This window comes from Misgurnus anguillicaudatus, chromosome 11 (genome assembly GCF_027580225.2).
Source record: "Misgurnus anguillicaudatus chromosome 11, ASM2758022v2, whole genome shotgun sequence".
Taxonomy (NCBI): domain Eukaryota; kingdom Metazoa; phylum Chordata; class Actinopteri; order Cypriniformes; family Cobitidae; genus Misgurnus; species Misgurnus anguillicaudatus.
In genome coordinates this window covers 32063406-32075648 of record NC_073347.2, presented here as the reverse complement: position 1 = coordinate 32075648, position 12243 = coordinate 32063406, and the positions used below count along the sequence as shown (strand labels likewise).

The 12243-nt window shown below is 39.3% G+C and overlaps 1 long non-coding RNA gene across 2 annotated transcripts in view; it reads left to right on the top strand.

The window, feature by feature from the left end:
* The window catches only part of LOC141368872 (uncharacterized), a 196428-nt gene that overhangs the window by 108105 nt on the left and 76080 nt on the right, over positions 1-12243 (top strand). For both annotated transcript variants that reach the window (XR_012372309.1, XR_012372310.1), the window contains one exon: positions 11694-11934. This is a non-coding gene — a long non-coding RNA (uncharacterized lncRNA). The remainder of the gene's footprint in view (positions 1-11693; positions 11935-12243) is intronic.

The window sequence follows — 12243 nt, the reverse complement described above, 5'->3', positions numbered from 1 at the left end:
CACTGTCACATATTTCAAAATAATAATTCAAAAGTCAAATATAATTGTATACATATCAGTGGCGGCCGGTGACTTCTATGTGTTCTGCGCGTCGAGAGATGCCTGTGTGCATCACGCGCCTGCTGCAGATGCGTCCAACCGGTCTATGAAAAAAGAGACGCTCGAGCTTGCCAGATACTCGCATAATCTCATGCGTAATCAGAGTTTACTGTTAAGGGAGTGTCTTGCGTGAATTTTGTGAACATGAGCGCCTCCTTCACCACAAACGGCTTTGATGTGTGTGCAGCAAGCACTTATTTTGACAAAACACGTGATGCACATGGTTAACATAACGCAACAAACACATATTTTGAAAACGCAAGCAACACACATGACACTCCGAACACTTATTTTAAATTAGCGCACCTCGGATGAGCAGTCACGAGCTGCCACTGATACATATACAACAGACATGTTCCAACAAAAAAAGTTCCCAACTTTTCTGCTTTACCTGTAAACTGACAGCAAACTGTGCAAAATATTTCGTTGTTTCTTTCGTCATGTTTTACCCAAGTAAACGTCTGCTTCCAAATATATTTTAGTGACTGAGGGTGAGGCACTGGCCCTAACGGGCAAGTGACAATACTTTTTACTGGCCCGAACGTTTCTCACGCTTGCCCCGGGCCACCTGGCAGTCCTTTATGTTGAGCCCTGTTTAATATTGATTACAGTGATCTTAAACATTGCCTGCAGTGATTGATCCTCACTTTAGTAGTCATTATCCTTCAATAATTACTTTGCTGTAATTAATACTCCCGATTTCTGTAATCTTTGCACCTTTTTATTTATTATTCAGTATTCATTAGTAAATGTAAAAACCCAATCCAAGTGAGTAGACACACATGCACACACACAGAGAGAGCATTGCAATTGGGGTAATGTGCCTTGCTTAAGGGCACCTCAGTCACAATCTACCTGCTTTGAGATCGAACCGGTGACCCTTGGATTAAAAGCCAGACTCTCTTGCACTTTTTTATTATTCCTCCTGATTGCAGTAGTTAATACTTTCCATTGCAGTGATTAATACTCCGGATTGCAGTGATTATTGTCCCTGACAGCTGCAGTCATCTCAACACATGTCTGTGGAAATTTCTACTTCACTAATCCCTCAGTGATTGACTTTTAGAGGCCTGGTTAAAAGACGCAAAACCAGTTCGAGCTTTTAGACCTGGCCATAGGAAAACCACCACTCCTTAGCAATGAATATTTTACCCTCCTGATCGCTCAGAGTGACCACAGGCTGCGTTAAGAGTTATTGGCCAGAGGCAGAGAGGGCACTTAACAAATGATAATGCCCATTTCTATCAGAGAAAAGAGACACGGCCAGCAGCTGAGAGCCACCGTGGTCAAACCCAAACCACTAAGTCCGGCTCTGACCACACATCGCATAGACACATCAAGAGCATGCACACATACACACACGGAGTTAAGAGAAGTGCATTTCTTTAAAAAAAACAATGCACAATAGAAAGGAGTGTGTATATTTTTACACATGCACACAGATTGGGAGGATTACATGTTGCGTGTCAAATCTATTCAAGTTCTCATTTTTTATAACATTTCTGTTCTCTTTCTTTCCAGACGACACATAAAGACATCAGTCACACATAATGGCAGCTGTCAGTAACATCTGTGACTTGTTGTTATGCACACACAGCCTTACGACCATCATTCTGACCACTTCCTCCATCATCATGCAGAGAACGATCGGTCACTGGCCACAAATGCATCGTCCCAAAGAATCCTGCAAAAACACAGACATAAAAACATAGAAGCACATTAACGCATCATTCATTTTACATGAACGCCATACTGTATATGTACTGAATTAACCATCATATTGAGAGACTCTCACTATACACATTTAATCAGGCTAAAACAAAAAAAACTGAATTCATTGTAGCTTTCCGAGATTTTTTTTATTTAAATCTTTTTATTTTACGTTTCTGGTTTTAATGAAGTCAGCTAGACATTAGAAATTAAAGGGAAACACGGCACCTACTACATTAGGGGCTCCAGTCAACCACAAGGGTTAAATCTATAAAGTAAACACTAAAACGTTAGAAACCATTTAGGAATTTCCCCATAATTTGATAACTTTAGATATGTTCTGAACCATCAACTAAATTTCGTCCTCTGTCTTGTGCAGTTCATCACGAGCCCGAGATCATTTTCCAGCTCCTGATTCTCAAACTGAACTAAAGATTTCATCGGCCCACATCTAAAACGCAAAAGACGTTTTGGAGTTCCACCGCCGCCTGTAGACAAATTCAGATATCGATCAACAGGATAAGAGATCTGATTGTTAGAGAGGTCGCCATAGTAATTTAGTTTACAGCTCAGTAGTTTGGAGACAGGGATGGCAATGATAGCCCTGACTGATTGAATTTGCAACTCGAGGGGGATTTTTAACGTGAGGTAATTGCTGACAGGCAGTGGGTCAGACAGCCCTTGGCCCAATCAAGCGGTATCGGATGTCACAGTAACGTTTCATGGCCCCAGAGAGAAAATGAGAGAGAGAGTTTGCATGTGTATGTGTGTGAGAGAGAGAGAGGGAGAGATTTCTCGCGTACACGCTCAGATAATGTGTCAGCTGTGCTTAGCATTTAACTTTGTCAACTTTGAGGATCAGAAGTCAAAGGTCAGGCGTTGGCATCAACTGTAGCACATACATATTGGATACGTGTGCAGGATGAAGTTAGCAACAGACTGCTGTAATGGTTTACTGGTAATAAGGATGAAGATGATGAGTTTGTATGTATGATGATGAAGAAGATGGGTTTTTGTGTAATGGTGATGATGATGAAGGTGACTGTGTTTTGCACATTAAAAGATATTAGATTGGGATGAAGTTGGTAACAGACTGCTGGTAATGGTAATGGTTCACTGGTAATGAAGATGATGAGTTTGTGTATGATAAGGATGAGTTTGTGTGTGAGGTTGATGACGAAGATGGGTTTGTGTGTAATGATGACGATGATGATACGTTTTTTTTTTTCGAGATGATGATGATAATGAAGGTGACTGTGTTTTTCACATGAATACATATTGGATAAGGGTGAAGTTAGTAACAGACTGCTGGTAATGGTTATGGTTCACTGGTAATGTTGATGAAGATGGGGATGAAGATGATGAGTTTGTGTATGATGAGGATAAGTTTGTATGTGTGGATGATGCTAAGGATAGATTTGTGTGTTATGATGATGATGATGATGATGATAAGGAGTTTTTATCGAGATGATGATGATGATAATGAAGGTGACTGTGTTTTGCACATTAATAGATATTGGATAAGGGTGAAGTTAGTAACAGACTGCTGGTAATGGTTATGGTTCACTGGTAATGATGATGAAGATGGTGATGAAGATGATGAGTTTGTGTTTGAGGATAATGAGTTTGTTTATGATGAAGATGAGTTTATATGTATGTGATAATGATGAAGATGGGTTTGTGTAATGATGGGGATGATGATGATAAGGAGTTTTTTTTCGATATGATGATGATGATGAAGGTGACTGTGTTTTGCACATTAATAGATATTGGATTAGGATGAAGTTGGTAACAGACTGCTGGTAATGGTAATGGTTCACTGGTAATGAAGATGATGAGTTTGTGTATGATAAGGATGAGTTTGTGTGTGAAGATGATGACGAAGATGGGTTTGTGTGTAATGATGACGATGATGATACGTTTTTTTTTTCGAGATGATGATGATAATGAAGGTGACTGTGTTTTTCACATGAATACATATTGGATAAGGGTGAAGTTAGTAACAGACTGCTGGTAATGGTTATGGTTCACTGGTAATGATGATGAAGATGGTGATGAAGATGATGAGTTTGTGTATGATAAGGATGAATTTGTGTTTGAGGATAATGAGTTTGTTTATGATGAAGATGAGTTTATACGTATGTGATAATGATGAAGATGGGTTTGTGTAATGATGATGATGATGATAAGGAGGTTTTTTTCGATATGATGATGATGATAAAGGTGACTGTGTTTTGCACATTAATAGATATTGGATTAGGATGAAGTTGGTAACAGACTGCTGGTAATGGTAATGGTTCACTGGTAATGAAGAGTTTGTGTATGATAAGGATGAGTTTGTGTGTGAGGATGATGATGATGATGGGTTTGTGTGTAATGATGACGATGATGATAATGAAGGTGAATGTGTTTTTCCACATTAATACATATTGGATAAGGGTGAAGTTAGTAACATACTGCTGGTAATGGTAATGGTTCACTGGTAATGATGATGAAGATGGGGATGAAGATGATGAGTTTGTGTATGATGAAGATAAGTTTGTATGTATGTGATGAAGATGAAGATGGGTTTGTGTGTAATGATGATGATGATAAGGAGTTTTTATCGAGATGATGATGATGATGATGATAATGAAGGTGACTGTGTTTTGCACATTAATACATATTGGATAAGGGTGAAGTTAGTAACAGACTGCTGTTAATGGTAATGGTTCACCGGTAATGATGATGAAGATGGTGATGAAGATTATGAGTTTGTGTATGATGAAAATGAGTTTGTATGTATGATGATAATAATGAAGATTGGTTTGTGTGTGATGATGATGATGACGAAGATCAAAATGAAAGAGTGTGTGTGCGTACGTGCATGCATGCGTGTTTAAGTGTTGTATTTGGTTGGTTTTGAAAGCTGTTTTCTCAACTGCTCAACTCGCAATTGTTGTCAAAGTCAGCCTAGTGCAGAAATACTGCTTATAGCATTCACATGAGTCTTATCAGGGCATCTGTCTTAAAAACCTCAATAAGGATAATGCAGGTCCAAAACCCATCCCTTTTTCTTACCCATCCCATCCATTAAAGGGCGAAATCCCCGAAACAACAAAAAAGTCATTTATGTTTGGAGACAGATGTAGCTCTGTGCGCGAGAGAGCTCTGTAGGGGCTCATTTCTAACCTGTGCTAAATGACTTCAAGAGTGTCTAAGCACATTAGTGTTAAGGGTCATGTGTTTGCTATGCTAACCTGTGACCTCTGGTCTATTACAACAGTGGCTCAGTGTCAGCACACAAGGTGTGTGACATCTCTAATGGACATGTTCAGAAATGGACTGTCCCAGGACAAGTGAATTATTAAACAAGACAAAACTGTGATCACACACCCCTCATTAATACACACACACACACACACACACACACACACACACTGGCACACTGGCCTGCGGCTTTGTGAAGCCCATGACGAGGACATGAAAATTGGTCATCAGCATAAACAGATCATATATATAAACATATAAAGAGTTAATATTTAGTCCTCATTGTTTATTGTAAAAGTGCCAGTCATTCACTTCTCGCTTGCAGTGTACATACCTGTCTATGCAGTTATTATAAGTTACTATATAGACTAGAGCTGTGACGATTAATCGTGCAAATGCGCGTTTTCTTAATGAATGAATTTGAATGAATTGCGGTGAAATGCTGCCACATCCAAAAGCCAGAGGGCGCTCTTGTGTGAAAACGGCATTTATGCCAAAGAAGAAGTAGCATTACAAACGCTATTCCAGGAAGTGTCTAAATTAATATTTATATCGCTGTTCTTCAGATTGTTTCAGGTGTTTTCATGCTAATAAAAATATTTTGAATGATTGTGTTTGACGACTGTTGCTTTTTTAAATTCACATTATAAACGACTCAAACTCATAGTGATTTTAGATTGATAAGGACTTCCTACTGATCACAGAGCTGTAAACGCACAAGCTGTGCATGAAACACAGAATCGGAGCCTTGCGATTCAGAATCGATTTCAGGCAGGTCTTTTTAATGGGGAACGCGATGTATCGTCACAGCTCTAATATAGACTGTTATTTTGCATCATCTCTTAAAGGGATATTCACCCAAAAACGAAAATAATTTCATTAATGACTCTCATGTCGCTCCAAACTCGCAAGACCTCCGCTCATCTTCGGAACACAGTTTAAGATGTTTTATATTTAGTCAGAGAGCTTGTTAACCCTCGATTGAAAATGTATGTACTGTATACTGTCCGTGTCCAGAAAGGTAATAAAACATCATCAAAGTAGTCCATGTGACATCAGTGTAACAGTTAGAATGTGTTGAAGCATCGAAAATACATTTTGGTCCAAAAAGTAAAAAAAATTACGAATTTATTCAGCATTGTCTTCTCTTCCGCGTCTGTTGTGAAGCACATGCGCGAGACTAAAGTCACATGACTGCAGTGATGCGGATGAAGTGTTATCCTTAGACATGTTTGCAAAGTTTTTTTTTTCAAACTTACAGCGTGCGTCTCCCTCAGACTGTAAACGAACCCCGGCCGCACAAAAACAAACAAATAAAAAAAACAGCTGGGGCGCACCAGATAACACGTCAGCCGCGTCACTGCAGTCATGTGACTTTAGTCTCGCGCTTCACAAGAGACGCGGAAGAGAAGACAATGCTGAATAAAGTCGTCGTAATTTTTGTTATATTTTGACCAAAATGTATTTTTTGATGCTTCATGCACGTTCTAAAGGCCGGGGTATACCTTTTTTCCGCGTCCGTGTCCAGCTCGCGCGCGCACGCGTCCGCGCAGCTTTCCAAGTATACTCCCCGCGGCTACACGCGGATGGCCGCGTTCGACACTATACGCAATACAAATGATTTATTATTTCAAATTATTACTCTACCAGGCCGTCAGTGCAGCACTGATTTGGAGACATTTACAGTACATTAAAACATTAGGATAGCCGATCCACCATTGCAAACACAGTTTAGGACAAACAACAAGACAACAAAGAACAGGAATCAAACAATATGGTAACAAACATGCTCCACAGCTTTCTGTTCTTGGAAGAAATACAAATGAAAGAAGAAAAACAATAGTGTGTGTGCAAATGCTGTCTATTTCCTTTGTATAATTGTTTGTAGTGGAGTGAATATTTTCACGCGCATGCGCTGTTGTACGCGGACTGTACGCGCACTGTCCGCGCGGTCTCAAGTTTTGGGCTGCACGCGGACGGACTGCGCGGCCGGCCGCGGACCCTCCTGATGACGAAAATGACGTCATGCGGACGGCGCGCATACGCGGACATCCCTAGTATACTTTCGGCTTAACTGGCCCACTGATGTCACATGGACTACTTTGATGATGTTTTATTACCTTTCTGGACATGGACAGTATACCGTACATACATTTTGACCCTCCCAACAAGCTCTCAGACTAAATCTAAAACATCTTAAACTGTGTTCTGAAGATGAACGAAGGTCTTACGAGTTTGGAACGACATGAGGCACACCATGACCCAAGAAAACTCTGTACTATCGAATGCTTTGAGCTCATCTCAAAAGCTTGTGTTTTTCCCTTACCAAAACTTCTCCCATTTTGTTTTTGTCTCACTCACATTTATTCTGAGCCTCACAGTTCCTTATTCTGAATCATTTTTAAACATGTAAAACATTATCAGTCACACACTGTTATCAGACATATTTAAGAGCTTGAAACCGCAGGCAACATTTAGCAACTATTCGTTAATTTCTCACACTTCTGCTTCCTGACTGCCACCCACAAACAGGCGGACAGACAGACGATGCACGAAACATAGAGCCTGTGTGTGTGATGAGGATGATGATGAGTGCATGTGTGTTATGATAATGATGAAGATGAGTTTGTGTGTGTGTGAGTTTGTAATTTAAATGATGACGATTATGATAAAAATGCAAATGAGTCACACTGAGATAACTGTTCACGTAAAGACCTAAAATGAATGTGCATAGAAACCATGACATTTCTGGGGTCTCTTCTGAAACCAAAATAACTTTTGAATTAGGTTTAACAGGATGAAGTACTCAGAGCGAGCGAGCGAGCGAGAGCATGAGAAAGAGAGAGAGAGAGAGAGAGCGTGGCAGATGTCACATTGGAGGCTTACAGCAGGACACAAGGTTCCACCTGCTGGCAGATGTGAATTAGGCTCAGTCTCAATCACATTTGACAGACATGTAAGCAGAATCTAAAATAACTTTATTTAAACATGACAATAACAAATAGTTTCAAAAGAGATCTCAAAAATGTCTTTCCCTTGGAAGGTGTGTTTTATGGATGCTTGAGTCATACGACATACTGAAACATGACTACATAACCGTGTTTATGTGTTTCATGTGGAGATTCACGATGACCCATAAAGTCCCTAAATGAACATCATCTGTCATATCGCAATCTCTTTTGCTCTCCTCATGTCTTGCAGTCCGGTCTGTATATAACCTCATGGGTCAGATTGAATATATACTCCCATAAACAACATCTATTATTCACTAAGTGACACTGATCCTCAGGCCGTTCTCCGGGAATGTCAGTCCGTCAAAAGCCTGAAATATATCCATCTGCACTCTTTCATTAAGCATATCTGTATGAATCTGGCTTCTGTTCTGTTTAACTGAACACACACTTTTCGTCTCATCCAAAATATGACTAAAATTGTATGCAAGGATTTACAAACATTCTGCCAGGTCAGATTACCTTGCTAAAAGATTATTTTAGACCAGCATGACTTTACAAATTGGACTAGACTGATTTATTTTGAGTAATGTTGGGTTAGATAGATGCTGGGATGTGTCCACAACAAGAGTCCCACTAGGAGGACTTTTTGGGCTTTTCTAACCATGTTGCACTGGCATTGTACAGGGTACATATACCAGTTAAAAAAAGTATTCTGCTGTATGTCCTTTGAACCGGTCACATGTGTGTATTTATGACAACCTTGTCGCCCCCTCAGGGGAAGTGATGTCATGTGTCCTCATAAATACATTCTCTACGGCTCCCATGACTTCATAGGCTGAAAGAAATCCCCCCCTCGAAACAACACCAATACATTATTTACTTACTCAACTCTTCTTTATTCACCAGAACCTTCATTAGGCAAGACTAATGTCACTGCACAATGCTGCTCTGTTTGACCCGGCTCTTTGTGTACATCTTCATGTGTTCGGCCCATAATCCATTAGATCCCTCGAAGGGCTTATTATGCACGACTCTAATGCACATGCACATGGCTTACAGATGAGGAAGGCCTGACCGAGCTTCTCAGGGGCTTTCCGTTTGTTTTCATCGGTAATACAGTAATAAGGTTCTGAAAATTGTCTGAAAATTGTTGGACTGTATGGTTCCATAAAAAACCTTCAATCCACAGGACCTTTTTTACTGGGGTATGGGGTTGGTTCCCAGAAGGTTCCAAGGGGTCCCCAGAAAATTTCAAGAGAAAATATACAAAGCAAAAATTTATATGTATAGGCCGTCTTTATAATATCACAATTACTATTTATCTAACACAATTTAAATGTTATTTTATAAAAATAAGGATATATATTTTAGGAAAGTGGTCCCTCGGTAAAGGTTCATCATACATTATGTGGGGGTCCCTGCCATCAAAAAGTTTGAAAACCCTTGCTTTAAGGGCCTGGTATACTTTTTTCCGTGTTACGTACGCGTCCGTGCAGCTTTCAAAGTATACTAACATAGGCTTCACCGCGGCTACAGTACGCACGGATGGCCGTCTCCTACACTAGGCAATACAAATAATTTCTTATTCAAATTATTACTCTACTAGGCCGTCAAGGCAGCACTGATTCGCGACATTGACAGTACATTCAAAATTAAGAATAGATGAAGAAAAGTAGCGGATTCACCATTGCAAACAAAGTTTAGAACAACAGGGTTCCCACGGGTCATTGAAATCCTTCAAAGTTTGTGAATCTGGGAGGGAAAATTTAAGGCCCTGGGAAGTTTTTGAAAATATACATACATAGATACAGGTCATTGATAGTGCTTGGATCTATGCAAGAAAAAGAAAAATCTAGATAATTCCCTGTGTAGTGTAGGATAATATCATAAAAATTCTAGACTTTTTAAGCACACATGGTAAACGGTTTGCTTTAAATGCTTACAGTATATCTTCTGTATGCGAATGTTGATTCATACCAAAATGCTTTTTTGCATAGTTGTGTTTGACACATGAAAACATCTCGGGTTACGTATGTAACTGTTATTTTCTGAGAAGGGAACGAGACGCTGCGTCTCCCTTGCCATACTTCCTGCATCCCTGTAAGGCCGTCTTTGGCAATATTTCAAATAGCGATATACTTCCTGGCTCCTGCATCACCCTGTCTTTGTCTTTAAGCCTCACCATTGGTTGAATTTGATATACACATTCAGACACATTTACCTCTGGAGGCGTCCCCAAAGTGTCACCGCAGTGACGTAGCGCGAACAATGTTACTTTTAAAGGTAACACAATGTAACCTTGCTCTCACTTGAAATGTGTTCCCACATTTAGTCCTTGAATTTGAGGGTATTGGACCTGGAAAGTCCTTGAAAGGTCCTTGAATTTGAAGTTAACTAAGGTGTGGGAACCCTGGAACAAATAAGAAGAAAACAAAGAACAGGAATTAAATATTATGGCGACGAAAACAGCTTATTGTTCTTGGAAGAAGGGAAAATAAAAGAACAAAAGACAATGGTGTTCAAACGCTGTCTATTGCCTTTGTGGTGGAGTGTCCTGTCTCAATTTCCACACGCATGCGCTGATGTACGAGGACCGCGGACCCTCCTGATGATGTATTGATGTCATGCGGACAGCCCTAGTATACCTTCGGCTTTAGACTATAAAAAGTTATGAAAGAAACATTTCTTTTAAGAATCATTTGTACTTTGGAGAACCAAAAATGTTCTTGTTTGACATTGCTGTTAATTTTAGAGTGTTTATTTTAAAAGTCTGAATCAGGAAACACCTGCCAAAAGTTATGAAATTAAATTTCAAACATTAGTTTGTGAATGTCTAGCTGTACTAAACTAGTTTCATTCATTCATTTTAACTAATAATCTTGTTTGTTTGGTATTAAAAGTCTTCTGTATATCACCTGTCATTTAGTGTGCTAGTGTGTACACCATCTTCCTCATATTCCTCCAACAGGACTCTCTTATCAGACCGTTGGATTGGGCTTATGGTAAAATATTTGTATTTTTATTTATTAAGCACCAATAAACACAACAACATTTCTCCATCAGACTGTACAAATAAAATAAGACAATAAAATCTAAGAAAGAAAAATGAAGAAAAAAAATTATAAAGAAAGTTTTTAAGCATATAAATATATGGTAATGTAAATAGCTATTTTATCGGTAAAAATGTTAAGGTTTGTTTTCCAGGTCTTTTTTAAGAAATGGTTTAAGAGTCTGATTACAACCTGCAAATTTACAGATCTGCTCTCATTTCATGCAAATTTATGTTTTGCATAGAGAAAATTAGGCTTGCCTTAGAACCATTAAGATTTTTTTAAACATTGTTTAAACACACATGAAAATGAGCTTATTTTTCTGCCAAATTTACATTACCATTCGTTACTGTCAGTAGTGGTTTTCTAAATTAAGGTACGTGATGATGATGATGACGATGATATAACTTTGATGTCAGTTCTGATGGTAGCAGTGGGGACCCAATTATAGGACTTAAACATGGAAAAAGTCAGATTTTTATGATATGTCCCCTTTAACCCATTGTTAAGTGAAATATAAACATTTCTGGGTTAATTTGACCCATTTGCTGAGTTTGTGCCTTTATAACCCAATGTTCAATATATAAAGTTAAAGGGGTGAATATAACATACAGGTTTTTGCTCTTTTTAGTGAATTCAGGCCCCCACATGTCGGCCCCTGAGAGGCACAGAAGCCTCAGATATAAACAGCTCACACTGGAGCCGCTCAGACACACCCAGAACTTTCTGATCTTCACGCTTACTGTCGACGGCACGAGATTCACCAATCGCTTCCACATGTGACACCCATCAGAGGCCACGAGAGCTCCTTCTCCAATTGGATCTCATTACGAGCGGAAGCCTGGGGAGCTGGCGACGGGTGCGAGTCTTACGTAAGAGAAAACTGATTGATGGAGCGAGCATTACTCTTCTGTTACAACTGTATACACGAATCACATACAGTTTTCTTTGTTTTTCCTGTGTTTTCAATATCTGAACCATGGGCGAGGCTAGCCCCTTTTTAGGGGTGCTTCAGCACCCCTAAAAAGGAGCTCAGCACCCCTAAAACTTGGAGCAAGAAATTTATTTATTCTAAAATGTTTGTTCGTCTTTGACAAGGTTAAATAATGTCCAAAACATACTCCTTAGTTTGTGGTTTAAAATGTATATGTTAAGGTAGAAAATGAAAACCTCCCCGCTTA